General features: G+C 42.2%; 1 pseudogene; it reads right to left on the bottom strand.

Moving 5' to 3' along the window:
• Positions 1–6,805: 6,805 nt before the first annotated feature.
• On the bottom strand, positions 6,806–11,134 carry LOC125269665 (annotated as a pseudogene).
• Between the last annotated feature and the right edge of the window lie 4,736 nt (positions 11,135–15,870).

Here is a 15,870-nt window from a genome sequence, read left to right as displayed (position 1 = left end):
CTAGAATAGATGGAGGAGGGTGAAGGCCCTGGCGTTGTGGCAGGGGCTGAAGAGCTCTCGCAGGAGCAGGGGGAGGGCGAGCTGGGCCCGCAGGCTTTGGTGGTTTCGGGGCTCGCTTTTTTGTTGATATCTGGGGGCTCACAGCAAAAGAGTGGGAGAGTTTGGTTCCAGCATACACCAGTTCCTCCATTTTCTCTGAGAAGCACAGAAGAGGGGATGCTGGAGAAAGGGATAACGTGTCCGGTGAGAGAGGCTGTTGCTCTGGTGTTACAGGAGGCTGTAATATGTTGTCCTGGCTTCCCTGGCTGTTTACCCGAAAGTCATCCTTGGGTGCTGAATCTTGGAGCAGTTCTAACACGTCACTGTCTATCGGTGAGCTCTGTGGGCAGGGCTCCATCGGGATTGTGTCCGTGAGCAGTGGTTGTTGTGGCTGCGTGGTGTTATCATTGACCTTGTGGGATGTGTCAACCGCATATCAGTTCAGGTGCTGAAATGAAGTCCTGTGGTCAGTTGTACTCTGTCCAGGTGTGTTTGTGCCATTCAGGTTGAGTGGATTTGCACACACTGCTGAAGGATGATGGAGGGAGAAGTAGATATTGTCCTTTAGCACTCTTGAGCCCAGTTTGTGTGACTCCAGAAAAGTTGTTGATGAAATTCAGTCCCTTTAAGTTGCAGGTTTTTTGCAGCCATGTGTTAAGCCCAAGCGACCGTGTAAATCTATTTGTTCCTCTTGCTGGGAGTGGTCCACTGATGAACGACTGAACTTTTAGTCTTTTAAGCATTTCAAAAAGTTCATTCAAATCCCTTTTAAGGAGTTCTGACTGCTCTTTCCGAATATCATTCTTCTCCACATGGATGATTAGTCAATTTGCAGTCTTATATTTCATCAGAAACTCTTAAGTTCCCTGTTTACATCAGAAACTGTTGCTTGTGGAAGGCAGCATGTAGTTGTATCCCTGCTGCTAATGTTTCTGATAATAGAGTTGTAACGAACCCCCCATCGGCCCAAAAACGAAGTCCGACGGCGTTGGGCGAAGGTTAACGCGTGTATGCCTTTTCAGCGTCTCTGTGAAGTTCACTTAATTTCACTCGTTTAATCTGACTCCAATTTCAAATGATTCTTATTCTAAGGGTTGTGTCTCCAATTAGAAATTAATCATTTGTTATGTATTAATTTAGATATTTGATTATTCTGGGTATCTCTTATTTTCAATTATTCTTTCATTACGGACCCATTATCGCTTAGAGAATTTCGCATCGGCCGACTGCGTTCTCACGGACATAAATTCGCCAGTTTATGATTCTTAGTCAGAGGGTGCAGAGTTTACTAATGCATTTGAGTCAAACCGCCACATGCTTGTCCATACAAAAATACAGTTTTCTTAGTCACGATACTGCAACTTGCTAAGTCAATAACAGGCAAACTCAAAAAGTCCCATGATGTGCAACATGCTCCTTTCATGAGGCTCTCGAGTTTGACCTGCCCTGACGCAGATTTACGGAAATAACGGACTCCAGTAATCTACTGGTCATAATGATTTCAGAAGAATCCAGAGTAAATCAAATATAACAGTTTATTTGTCAAGTAAAATATATCATGCCAATTACATTACAATTAGACAATTAGAAGCCAATTCAGAAATGTTAAATGCATAACATCGATTACTCAAAGAAATGCATATACACACAGTGATACATGAATGTCTTCAGACATTCACCCATCTCTGTATGGGGGTTCTGGTTACAGAAGTTCCCACATGACTGCTTTGCTCTTTACCTTTTATACCAGGACCAGAACAAAAGGATCGTAAATGTTTATTACACCAACACCTGTTTTGGGGGAGAGGAGAAGAGACACCACCCAAAAAGAGGACAGAATTTTCCTTAGTTTTCCATCTTCTTCATAATTCTAGTGACTGCTGTGAAATTGAGACCATTTTACCAATCGCACTGAGACATTTAAAATGATACCAAACATGAAAAGGGAAAAACAATAAATACACAAGTTACAATTTACGCGTTGAATAACTTTCAGTCAGGGGGAAGGAGAGTTTGTGTGTGTGTGTGTGTGTGTGTGTGGTGGGGGAGGCGTTGTCCTTTTGGAGTTAGGGCAAGGCGTTGCCCCTTGCTATTTCTCTGAGATCTTCTTCTCTAGGTGAGTTTTATTGCTTTATTGCAGGATGCTTGGTCTCAGTTTTCGTTTAGCAGGAAAATCAAGCCTTACAATCTGTTCAAAGTGAATCTGATGTAGGTGCCACTTTCAAACACGAGATGGCAGCAGCGCTACAGCACACCTTATTTTACTTCATTTCAACTTTATTCCATTTAACTTAATTAATGACAGCAACATACTGTATTATTAATCACGTAGGTACTTTGGTAAAGCGTCAGATCAGCTTTTATACTATAATATAGGCCACTGAAGTAATTACATCTGTGTTTATTGATGCAATTACAGCAAAGTCACACTAGAGGGCAGTGTTTCAGTGTTACAGAGTTTATTATGTGCTGCATTAAAAGATGACTAAATCATTGTGTTTTTATGGGGAACATGTGTTTATATAATAAGATAACAGTGCTTGTCTTGGTTCAAATAAGCCTGAAATATATTTCGGTTGTGTTGATTATTTTGCATTAATAAATTTGCCTCGGATACTATTGGGGAAAAGAAACGGAGGAGACAGAAGGACAAGAGCAACAAAAACTACCGAACTACTGCTGTAAATCTGCTGTGCTTTTAAACTTTAAGTACTTCATTGTATTATTTATCAGATATAATATAAATCTCAAATATTTGGTGAATCAAACTCTGAATTAATAGGATTCAGAGTCTGAAAATTAATTAATTAATTACTTTCGTCATGTCCGGTTTGTAATGAACCATTGTAGATTTTGCGCATAAAAATGTATTATAGATCTGGTCAAAATATATTTTAAATAAAAGTAAATACATGTTGTAAACAGCTAAGTTCAATTAAATATATTTTTGAAACTGAAAATATATTTTGTTTCAACCTTCATACGCTTAAAATATATTTAAAAATGTATTTCATGGTGCAAGAAAATACATTTCCAATCTTACAGTTGACAATGTAAATGTGGGTGAAAGAAATCCTTGTGAAACTACATTCCATTAAATGTTAGAAGAATTTAAATCACTTACAGCAAAAACACAGATTTCCCCATATTTTCCACATTAACCACATTTGTTCACATATGACCTTCGTAAAAACACAGAGTGATCAAGGCAGAAAAAAAGTCAAATTTAGGGTCACTTGATACCCAGCCTTTACTGGAAACACTCTCACAAATGTGTATTTTAATCAATTAAATATTTCATTACTTTATTTATTTGTAATTTAATGTCAGTGTAATAGAGTGTTTAAATGAACATCAAATAAAAATAAATAAATGACTAAAATCGCAATGTACGGTTAATAACTGTGACGTAATTTAAATGTGAAACGGACGTTTGGAGTACTGCCATAGACTGCCATTCTCCTCGCAGTGTCTCCTGTTGCTCTCTGGTCAAAGAGCCTCCGCACAGAAGCTTGTGGTTCCAATTAAGAAATAATAAAGTAAAAACAAAATTGTTCAAGGTAGCTTTCTGCACTTATCTCCACAGTCACCTCCTCAAAGAGCTCCAGAACGGAGCAGACCTCCTTCATTGTCTCCCATTCCTCTTTTCTTAGAGTATCAACAGGAGCGTTGATGACATCCAGGGTGGAGATGATGGCATCTTTTGATTCCAGGATGCGTTTCAACATATAAAATGTGGATTTCCACCTTTGTAGCACACTCCTGTTTGGGCCTTAGCTCTGGCATCCCCATCTGGCGCTGTGTGGATTTCAGCTTCTCTGTGGCAATCATGCTTTTGTGGAAAAACTCTACAATAGCCTTCACCTCGTCCACAGTTGGTTTCACCACCTTCAATGTATCTTTAATCATCAGGTTTATTGTGTTTAGACATGGTGGGTGGTGGGTCCACTGCAAATGTTTGCCGCATTATCAGTAACACAGCTCACCACTTTGTCGTCTACTCGCCTCTCTTTTGCCACTCTTAGCAGCTCCTCTGCCAGGTTTTCTGCAGTGTGTCTCTCTGCAAACTCAAAACAGTCAAGAAGGCAAGCTGTCATCTTAAAGTTTTCAATAAAGTGTCATGTGACGGACATGTATGAGCATGTCGTTCTGGATGTCCAGTAGTCAGTTGTCAGGCAACCTGCTGAAGCTTTTTTGACTCTGTCTCGACACAATGCACGCTCTGTGTTATAAAGTCGTGGAATAATGGTTTGGGACAAGATCTTTCTACAGGGGAGAACATACATGGGGTTTAAGGCCTGGACAAAAGTTTTAAATCCTTTATCCTCCACAATGGAAAATGTCTGAAAGTCACAGGCTATCATTTTAGCTAGCTTCTCATCAACACTTATTTGTTTGGCTGGGGTCATTTGTTTTAGAATAAATGTGCTTATCTTGGTTTGACTTGCAGAAGGACATGGTACACCTGCAGTTTTCGGAAAGACAGTGGATGCAGCAGAAGAACTTGTCTCAGGGTCAGTGGATGACGAGCTCGCTTGCTCTCTCTCCTCCAGCTGCACGGATGGATGGGCGGTTCTTAGATATCTGTGCAGGTTTGTTGTTGATTCTGCTCTGACGGATATTTTCATTATGCAAATTCTGCACTCAGCTTTGCCGCTGAATATCATTGCAGCCAAATGCTGCTTCGTTTTCGGTTTTGGCTCATTTCTTCACTTTCTCCCAATGCACTTGCATTTAAATTAGGACTGGGAATTTAACATATTAATTAGATTAATTAATTACAGGAAAAAAAACATGTTAAACTATTTAACGCACTTGCCCCATCCCTTGACCTATAGGTCATTTGACATTTCATACAGTTGACTGATAATGAATATGACGCAGGGCAACAGCTCACTGCGTGACATAGCCTATAGAATGCAGTTAGAATGTCCATAAAATAAAAAGAAATGAAAGGTAGGACAACACTGGTAAGATCAGAAAGTTCATTGCTAAATTCAAACGTGCTTTCGCACTTTGGCTGCGGTGGCAGCACCCATCACGCGTTATAGATCAACTGACATGATTTAAACGACAAATCACATTCAAATATTTGACAGTAGATGCCGATTTATGTTTCTGCCATTTGGTGCCCACACATATACTTCAATGAGTGCTAGACATCACTGCCGTTGTCAGAGCGCGATCAGACCTCACGAATCGAGTGATGAATGCCGTTGGACATAGTGGTGTATTATAGGTAAAAAATGATATAAATACTGTTCGGTTTCTCGCACAAACCGATGGTTTCATGTCTTAAGACATCAATGTGTCGTCTCGAGCCGCAGGGTTTAATTTGGACTTGTCTGTCATGTTTTATTTACTCTTATAGTCCAAGTTCCCGCTGACTTGCATTATACCACTGACAGACGGCAGCAGTTGGAGTTAAAAATCATATTTTGTGTTCTACTGAAGAAACAAAGTCACCTACATCTTGGATGCTCTGGGGGTAAGCAGATAAACATCACATTTTCATTTTTGGGTGAACTATCCCTTTAAGGATTCTTAAAGGTCTAAGTGCATATGGACTCTGAGCAGTGATGCGCGGATCAATGTATAAACAACCCGCACCCGACCGACGTTTTCAACTAACCCGCCCGCAACTCGAACCGCAAAAAAAAAGAAAGAAAATATTGTACCCAACCCGCTTCCTTACCCGCATTTTTTAAAAGTAGGCTAGTAAATGCTCATCGTAGCGTCATTGGGCCATATTTGGAAACGTGTGACAGCCCTTAGGAGCGCAAACTGTTCTTCTGAATGCTGTATGATATAGCATAGTGTTATGTAATAAAGGCTTGATTTATTCATTTATTTCGTTTCATTTTCTTAACAATTAAGATGTTGCATGTGTTTATCCAGTCTAATCGAAGTGTGCGTCTCTCCCCCGACTTTCCCAACAAAAATCCCGCCCCCTCTCAGAAAATACATAAAACTGACATTACTGAGCTATATGCGTTTAAAAGTAGCCTATTAAAATGGTACAATGGCATTGCTCAGTTCAACGTGTTGGGAAATCGGGCATTTTGTCCCGCGTCAGCATTTATTAAAAAGTTAATAACGCTCAACATTAATAATGTTACTATTTCATTCTTTCATTATTTCGGCAAATGTCTCCCACACTTTGCTCTTTCTATGTGTGTATTTGTGGAGCTTCCACTCCCCAGTCTTCACCTTTTCTCTTGCCGCCTCCATCTCTACCTGCAGACTGAGCTTGTGCGTCATCTTCGTGCAAGTTATTCAGCCAATAAAGTCTAGGCCTATGTATTTCATAGAAAAATGTGTCTAGTACTATATAAATTACAAAGGTTAATTGGCATCTTTATTTTAAACGACCCGACCGACCGCGACCCGAATATCATTAAAAATATTTTTGGATGACTCGTAACCGCGGGTAACCGCGGGTGACCGCAGGCACCCACTCATTTTGGATCAACCCGCGCATCACTGACTCTGAGGTATAAGCTACTGCTGAATTGTGAACTCAGTCAAGAATTGTTCATGTGAACTGCATATCCAGTTAATACTGAAATTCGAGATTTGCACACCAAAAGAGTTTGAATGAACTGACTCTAATTTTTGAATGAATTGACTTCTTTTTGTTGAAAGGTTTTCAGAAATCAAATCAGAAGTCATTGAAAAGATAACTATCTGTGATCAAGTCAAATTCAAGTTTTGCATATCTGTCATTTGAGCGGTCATTGTGACATTGAAATCAGGAAATAATCAGAGGCGAGAATACTGACTGTAGATGAGTTTATTTGAGCTCATGTTCTGTTTCACATGTTTATCTGATGATTTTGATCAAACACAAGATATTTTATACCCAAACTTCACTTCAGCTTTTCTAAGAATAAACCAGATTTCATTCTGAGACACAAACAATATTATTCTGAAGCGCTGCTGCTCACAGATTCACATTCAACCAGTTATTGATATAGATAAGATTAGTGAAAACATAAAGAGACGAAACCACACCAGATATACAGAGAGATTTACAAAACACACTTAACATCTAAAGAATATTAAACATTAAATAAAAACATAAAAAGATCATATTATGCCATGATGATTAAAATTTAGCAGTTAGCAGATTCACTCAGAACTTACTAAAACAAATACAAGTAAATAAGAGAAAAAATGAAGAATGAAAACAGTGAATGTAAGTAAACACACAAACATTCACTCATCATTTCTGCAGATGAAGTTGAGTTTGCGAGTTTCTGGAAGGCTGATCCAGCGCTGATCTCCTCCAGACTGAACTGCTCCTTTTCTCTTCTCGAGGCGACAGTCCTCTACTCCGTTCCCTGGAGCCCAGTTCTGATAGCACACGATGTCTCCGCTGACCCAGATCCACATATTCAGGCTGCAGCAGTTGTGTAAACCCAACCACACCGCCTCAGTAGACGCCTGTTTAACCACATTCATCACACGACGCTGCATCTCTTCTGAATGAACCGAGACCAGATCCACATGATTCTGTCTGCAGTATCTCAGAGCATTAGGCCACGTCAGATTCTCTTTGATCAGGATCAGTTTATCTGGACACAAAACAAACCACAAGAAAAACTAGAGAGAGACTGATCAAAAACAACATGCAGAACAAACACTGTGTAGGAATTTGTCATGTCAGACATGTAGTGTGAACTTTAAGATAGGGCTGTGCAGACAAATGATATCATATCGAATCACGATAAAATAAATGTTGATAACGATGATAAGCTCTAGGCATTTTTACTTGATATGGATTAATATAAGAGCCAATCATACAGCAGAAATATGCGAAAACAGCTAATCAGCATGCAGCTTTTAACGTTCACATCAAAGAACAAAGTAAATTTCCTACGTCACATTGCAAAGCAAACTTGACACAAGGACAAATGTAAAATATGTCGTCGGACGGTGAAAAACAAGACTGGCAACACAACCAACCTATTCCATCACAGTGCTTCCCACACATGCCCTGCGTCTCAATCTGCTCTCTAGCTTCCTAAATTGTGAATCAGTATATAATGTAAATGAATGTGGCCAACTCCCTGATCAGTGCCCTGTCTACTGAACTAGGGAGCTGATTGAGACGCACCCATAGACTTATGGCTGATTTATACTTCTGCGTCGGACCTGCGCCAAAGCCTCTGCGCCGTAGGCTATGCGTCTGTTTTCATTTATACTTCAGCATCGTTGTCCGCGTCGACGTCCATGCAGACCACTAGTTGGCAGTGTCCGCGGTCATGTTGAGGATCAAGGCAAAAGCCGAAGAAGAAGCAGCTCGTCATGTACGTTGTCAGAGAAGCTTACAAACAGAAACGGCAGAGAAGCGGCAAATAGGTAATGACTTTTGTTGCAGTTTGACTGTATGTGTCCCCTGAAACAGAGCGTTTTTCATTCATATGGAAGTTGAAAGCGCTCACTCTTCTCCTATTGCGCCGCGTCAGTTTTTTGACCTGAGGGAGGGGCTCTAGCAGACCAATCACAGCGCTTGTGGTCCACGTAGAATTGACGCATTGTTACATTTTTGAAGAGGTGTGCGTCAGGCTACGTTGTAGGCTACGCGTTGGACAAACAACCTACGGCATAGCTACGCCGTACACTTGACGCAGAAGTATAATTCAGCCTTTACGCTGCATTCACACGGGGCACCGGCGTTAACGCTTTTCATTTACTTTGAATGGGTGACATCATGCGTTGCCGAACTGAATTATGGGTTCCGTCGCTTTGCTTCACTCGCATTGCAAGTGGCAGAAGTTGAAGATTTCTCAACTTTTCAAGTGCCAACGCAGACGTCATCCAATCAGATCGCCCTATGCAAATACCCTAGAGCAGCCGCTAGCCGATTGCATTGCAACACCGGAAATTAATGTGATTGGCTGTTATAACTATAATGGTCGCGTCAACACAAGCTTCAGACACGCCCTCTCCGTCAAGCGTTGACGCTGACGCCCCGTGTGAATGCAGCGTTACTTGGGCTGGCCGCCCAGGTATTTTTGGAGACACATTTATGCTTTTATTATTTTTATCCTCTCATACTTTTGTATCCATCCAAGATAATGAAACCATCCACGATCGATTAACTAGTGGAAAATCTCCCCTCGTACCTGCTCGTTATGTGTGCATCAGAACTGTTTACTCCCGCCAACATTCCCACGTGTGCTGCACTGCAGTATGTCACAAGGCGGCGCTGCTGCGCGTTCTATAGGCTCACGCAACAGCGCTTCAGACTGCTTCAAAGTGATTCTCAATCAATGAAAAGCGCAGATTTATGCCAAGCGATTGCTAATGAACTCAAGTTGATGAATTATTACAATGTCTACTTTATGGCCTTTATATAAAATGTTTTAGATGGTTGTAAGAATCTTACGGATCGGCCTGCAATTGTACAGACATTTCAAAATAAGAGTCCCGGTGTATTTCGGGCTTGTTTATAATTAGAAGTCACATGCTAAGTTAGTAAGTTGTCTTAATTTTTAAGGCCAAATGTGTAATCTGTTTTTGTTAATAAACTATAGTTTAAAATGTAATTAATGAACCCTCAAATTTTTGTGGCTTCAGTCATATTTGGGAACTTGGGATACTTTTTTTAAAGCTGGCAGCATTAACAGTTTATTTATCGAAACATATCGTTATCGATCAATATGGAAAAAAATGATCGAGATTACATTTTTGCCATATCGCCCAGCCCTACTTTAAGATATATGGAGGTGATGGATGGATTGTGTGTGTTTTGTGAGGATCTGCTCACCTTCATGACACACAAAAGGATATTTTTGGTTGCAGGAGAAGTCTGACCATTGTCCCAGAGCGTTCGGTTCAACCACTGTACAGTTTTCACCAGCTATATTCAAATCAGGTTCACCAGTCCTCCAGTATCTGAATGAGGAGTTACTCTGATCTGACCACCGCCATGGGTCTCTGACTCTGAACAGACCGATCTAGACAAATGATCCAGATAAATGGTTATCACTAATGATGTTTGCCACCTGTTGATTCTCATTCTGGTTCCTTACACTGACCAGATCAATGTGATTCTGTCTGCAGTAACTCTGAGCCTTTCTCCAATTCTTCGTCTGATTGATAAAGACGAATCCTGTGTTCACTTTAAGAACAACAAACAGATTCATGAATCAATTTGTTCATTAATCTTATGCTGCTTTATGGTTTGGATAGATGTCATTCAAACACTTGAGCTGTTTGAGCAGCTGGTTATTTATTTAGAATCTGTAGAATTATTTTAAAGATAAAACACGTCTATACAGAAATTTTAAATAGCTGCACTCACTGTTATTGCAGATGAAAGTCAGGCTGATACTGCATGGAAAATATCCCCATTGTCCATTCATCATCACCGCACACTCATCTCTGCCTTCAGGTTGTCCAGGAGCCCAGTTCAGATAGAGCGCAGGATCTCCTAAAGACCACTGCCATTTATCAACACCCGTCTTCTGCAGCCCAATCCAGACATACTGAACACCTCCATCATTCACACTCTTCTTCAGCTCGTTCATGTCGTTCATGTTGTCAACGGTGGCCAGATCTGTGTAATTCTCTTTGCAGTATCTCTGAGCTTCAATCCCGTTCTTCCTCACGTTTATAAAGTGATACTGACGCTGAACACATTCAGATACGGAGCAGAGAGCTGTGAAAGAGAGGGTTTGATTTAATGCTTTTCATAACAGTCAAACCTGATGAAACTATAAACCATAAATAAAACAACAAACACTCACCAATGAGAAGAAGAATGAAATATAGAGTTTGCTCCATTTCTGAAGAAGAAATCTGAGAATAGAGCGTAGGTGTAATAAAAGTTAAACATAAAAGTATAAAAAATATACTAATTTAGCAGCATAACTGGATTCACAATCATTAAGACCATATTAACATCTCAAAGTCTAATTGTGGTTAAAGAATGAAGTTGTTCTTACTTTAGAGGTCGTGTGTTTCTGTCCTGAGTCTGATGTTTCTGTCCGTCTTTAAACAAAGTGATTATTATATCTGCTCTCATTCAGGACATCGCATAATTTGTTTATTTCACTCTTAAAAAAACATAGAAACAAAAACCTTTTTCATTTTCTCTTCCTCATTTGTGTGTCCACGACATTTCTCTGTTTTGTTTGTTGACAGTTGCTGTAATTCTTTGGACGTGTGTTAATTTGAATGTGCTAGAGAGTTTGTATTTTCATAGCGGTTTCACAGAAAAAATCCACCTCAGCATTTGCATTTTATTTTTACTTATCATTTGTTTTCATGCAGTGCTGTTTCTAGGCATAGGTAAACTAAGCGGTTGCCTACAGCTGGGGGACACCAGTGAGAGCCCCCGCCCCACCAAGAGATTTTTTTTATTTATATTTTATTAGTACTGTTAGTATTATTATTTCGTACTTTTGCTATTTCGAGGCATTATGATTACTTGCGATTATCTGAGTGACAGTCTCCTGGTGATAGTCTAGTCAAGTCAAGTCACCTTTATTTATATAGCGCTTTTTACAATGCAGATTGTCAAAGCAGCTTTACAGTGATAACTGGTATATAATTTTGGCTGCACAGCAGCTCTTAAAGAAAAGTGTCAATGCAGGCAGAACAAAGCACTGTTGAATAAATGTCAAGAATACTGTTGAATATCAAATGTCAAGTCAAATGTCAAGTGTCCCCAACTAAGCCAAAGGCGACAGTGGCAAGGAACCCAAACTCCATCAGGTGACATCAGGTGTCAAACAGGTGGCAAATAGACTTCTGTGTTAAATGGAGAAAAAACCTTGGGAGAAACCAGGCTTAGTCGGGGGGCCAGTTCTCCTCTGGCGAACAGTGCTTTGTTATGAATCAGGTTGCTATCATAAGTCCGATAGGATCGCAACATTCAAAGTATTTATTTCAGTTCCATCCAGTTGAAGATCGTATTCATCACGCCGGTATGGACGGTCTGTTGAGGAACTGTGCCACTGGCTGTCGTGTCGATGAGGCCTTCACAATGGATGATCTAGTTGACTCGATCTCTGCTGATACTTCAGGGCTGCGTTGTGGTCATGTCAAGGTGCAGGTCCTCGGTCTCATCTGGATACGGCCCAGATCCGGTTGACTACGGTAAACCTCGGGATAAACAGAAAGACTAATATTAGCGTAGATGCCATTCTTCTTCTGATGTAACGAGTACATCTGGTGTTATAGGAAGTGTTCCCGGTTCCAACTGACCTAATTTATGCAGCCTAATAATCTTTTAACGGATTTTAAAATATAAATTGATAATGTGTTATGTGTATGCCAGGTTAAAGAGATGCGTTTTTAGTCTAGATTTAAACTGACAGAGTGTGTCTGCTTCCCGAAAAATACTAGGAAGATTGTTCCAGAGTTTAGGTGCCAAATAGGAGAAGGATCTACCACCTGCGGTTGATTTTGATATTCTAGGTATTATCAGCTGGCCTGAATTCTGAGATCGCAATAAACGTGAAGGATTATAATGCTTTAAGAGCTCACTCAGGTACTGGGGAGCTAAACCATTTAGTGCTTTGTAAGTAATTAGCAAGATTTTAAAATCTATACGATGTTTAACAGGAAGCCAATGCAGTGATGACAGAACTGGGCTAATATGGTCATACTTCCTAGTTCTAGTAAGAACTTTAGCTGCTGCATTTTGTACGAGCTGTAGTTTATTTATCATGCGGGAGGAACAACCACCCAGTAGAGCGTTACAGTAATCTAGCCTTGAGGTCATGAACGCATGAACTAACTGTTCTGCATTTTTCATTGAGAGCATATGTCGTAGTTTAGATGTATTTTTAAGATGGAAGAATGCGGTTTTGCAGATGCTAGTAACATGGCCTTCAAATGAAAGATTGGTATCAAAGAGCACACCCAGGTTCCTAGCTGACGATGAAGACTTAACAGAGCAGGCATCAAGTGTTATACAGTATTCTAGGTTATTACGTGAAGAAGTTTTTGGTTCAAAAATCAGAATCTCTGTTTTTTCTGAATTTAGTAGTAGGAAATTACTGGTCATCCAAATTTTTATATCGGTTATGCATTCCATTAATTTCGTGAATTGGTAAGTTTCGTCAGGGTGCGAAGAAATATAGAGCTGAGTATCATCAGCGTAACAATGAAAACTAACGCCATGCTTCCTAATGATATCTCCCAAGGGTAGCATGTACAGAGTGAAAAGCAACGGTCCTAGTACTGAGCCTTGAGGTACTCCATATTGAACTTGTGATTGATATGACATCTCTTTGTTTATTACTACAAACTGATAACGGTCAGATAAGTATGATTTGAACCATGCCAATGCAATTCCACTAATGCCAACATAATTTTCAAGTCTATTTAAAAGAATATTGTGATCAATAGTGTCAAATGCAGCACTAAGATCCAGTAACACTAATAGAGAGATACAACCACGATCTGATGATAAGAGCAAATCATTAGTAACTCTAATGAGAGCAGTCTCAGTACTATTGTTACAGTAGACTGGAAACAGACACAGATGTAACGGGTAACAGTTTGTTTATTAGACCACAGTAGAGCAGGGTGAATCACACAGCTGAGTGAACTGGTTGCAGATAGACTTGAGCAGGTAATGTGAGGTATATTTACTGTCCTTTTCTTTGCAGGTAGATACACACTGGAGCTTTGAGATCGCTGGAGAACTTGGGAGCTGACGGAGACACACTCACACAGCAGACGAGGCACACAGAAGGAAGGGACACGCTGGAGACAGGTGAGTATACGAAGAGGAGTCCTTGAGGTAAGCATAGCATTGAGGGTATGCGAACGAGACCGGACGTGGAGTGCTGTGTGCGTGTGTGTTTTATGGTGCTGTTGATGAGATGAGTGATGAGGTGCAGGTGGCGGTGATCAGTACTCTGGAGAAGGTGCGCGCTGTGATTGGGTGACGTTGGAACCTGACGTGTCTGTGACAGTACCCCCCCTCCACGGCCCGCTCCAGAGGGCCGAGGACCCCGACGCCGTGGTGGTCGTCCTCTTCCCCGCGGTGCCGGTCTCTCAGGGTGACTGTCGTGGAAGTTCTGGAGTAAGCTGGGGTCTAGGATGTCGTTCTTTGGGACCCATGAGTGTTCCTCTGGGCCGTATCCTTCCCAATCCACCAGATATTCAAGTTGGCCACCTCGACGTCGGGAGTCCAAGATTTCCTGAACCTCGTACGCAGCTCCGTCCTCCAGGATGAGTGGAAGGGGGGGTTCGGCGGGAGCCACGTCAGGTCCTGTGGGAAGAACAGAGGGATGGTGAGCTTTGAGGAGTGACACATGGAAAGTGGGGTGTATACGATACCCAGGTGGAAGATGGAGTTGGTAGGTGACTGGGTTGACCTGCTTGACGATGGAGAATGGGCCAATGAACCTGGGACTCAGCTTTCTGCAGGGCAGACGCAGTCTGATGTCGCGAGTGGATAGCCAGACCATCTGACCAGGCTGGAAGACTGGGGTGTCAGAACGTCGGAGGTCGGCTACCATCCTGCGTCTGCGCAGGGCTCGTTGCAGCTGATGGTGAGCTGAGTCCCATACCCTCTCGCTCTCTCGGAACCAGTAATCCACTGCTGGAACGTTGGAGGGTTCCCCATCCCAGGGGAACAGTGGGGGTTGGTAACCGAGTACGCATTGGAACGGTGTAAGCCCTGTAGTAGACTGGCGGAGAGAGTTTTGGGCATACTCGGCCCAACCCAGGAACTGGTTCCAAGAGTCCTGGTGGTCATGACAGAAGGTACGGAGGAAGCGGCCAATCTCCTGTACCTTCCTCTCCGTCTGCCCGTTCGACTGGGGGTGGTATCCGGAAGTCAGGCTAACGGCCACACCTAGGAGGGAGTAGAAGGACTTCCATACTCTGGATATGAACTGAGGCCCTCGGTCGGAGACAATATCCTCTGGAATTCCGAAGTATCTGAAGACTTGGTTAAAGAGTAGTTCGGCGGTCTCCATAGCAGTGGGCAGTCCAGGAAGTGGAATTAAACGGCATGACTTTGAGAAGCGGTCAACAACAACTAGAATGGTGGTGTTTCCTTCGGAGACAGGGAGATCAGTAATGAAGTCCACTCCTAGGTGTGACCATGGGCGATCAGGAACGGGCAGCGGAAGGAGTTTCCCAGCTGGCAGATGACGAGGAGACTTGGAGATGGCACACTCCCTACAGCCCTGCACATACCTTCTGACATCTGCTGCCATCCCTGGCCACCAGAAGCGTTCTTTTAGCAACGAGAGGGTCTCATTGACCCCCGGATGACCAGTGCCAAGTGACGTGTGAGCCGAGTGAATGGTGGGAGTGCGTCGTGTCCGTGGAAGGTAGAGCAAGCCAGGTGGACAGCCCGGCGGAGGGTTCGTGGAGGCATTGGAGGAGGGAATGGTCTCTTCTGACCAGGAGATGGGGTTTACGATGAGTGAGCTGGGTATGATGGGTTCTGGTTCCTCGTTTTTTCCTCCGGAGCATGTAGGCGGGAAAGAGCGTCTGCCTTCACATTCTTTGTACCAGGGCGGAAGGAGATAGTATAGTTGAAGCGGGAGAACATGGCCCAGCGAGCCTGTCGAGGATTTAATCTCTTTGCTGAACGGAGGTACTCCAGGTTTTTGTGATCCATCAGTACCAGGAACGCGTGTTTGGCTCCCTCCAGCCAATGCCTCCACTCTTCCAAGGCAAGCTTGATAGCAAGAAGTTCCCTGTCACCGATGGAGTAGTTGACTTCCGCCGGGCTGAGCTTGCGGGAGAAGAAGGCGCATGGATGGAGTCTACTTGGCGTCCCCTGCTGCTGCGATAACACCGCTCCCACTCCAGTAGTAGACGCGTCCACTTCAACGATGAACTGTT

Source organism: Megalobrama amblycephala, linkage group LG6 (assembly GCF_018812025.1).
Source record: "Megalobrama amblycephala isolate DHTTF-2021 linkage group LG6, ASM1881202v1, whole genome shotgun sequence".
NCBI lineage: Eukaryota > Metazoa > Chordata > Actinopteri > Cypriniformes > Xenocyprididae > Megalobrama > Megalobrama amblycephala.
This window is presented reverse-complemented; position numbering and strand designations above follow the sequence as displayed.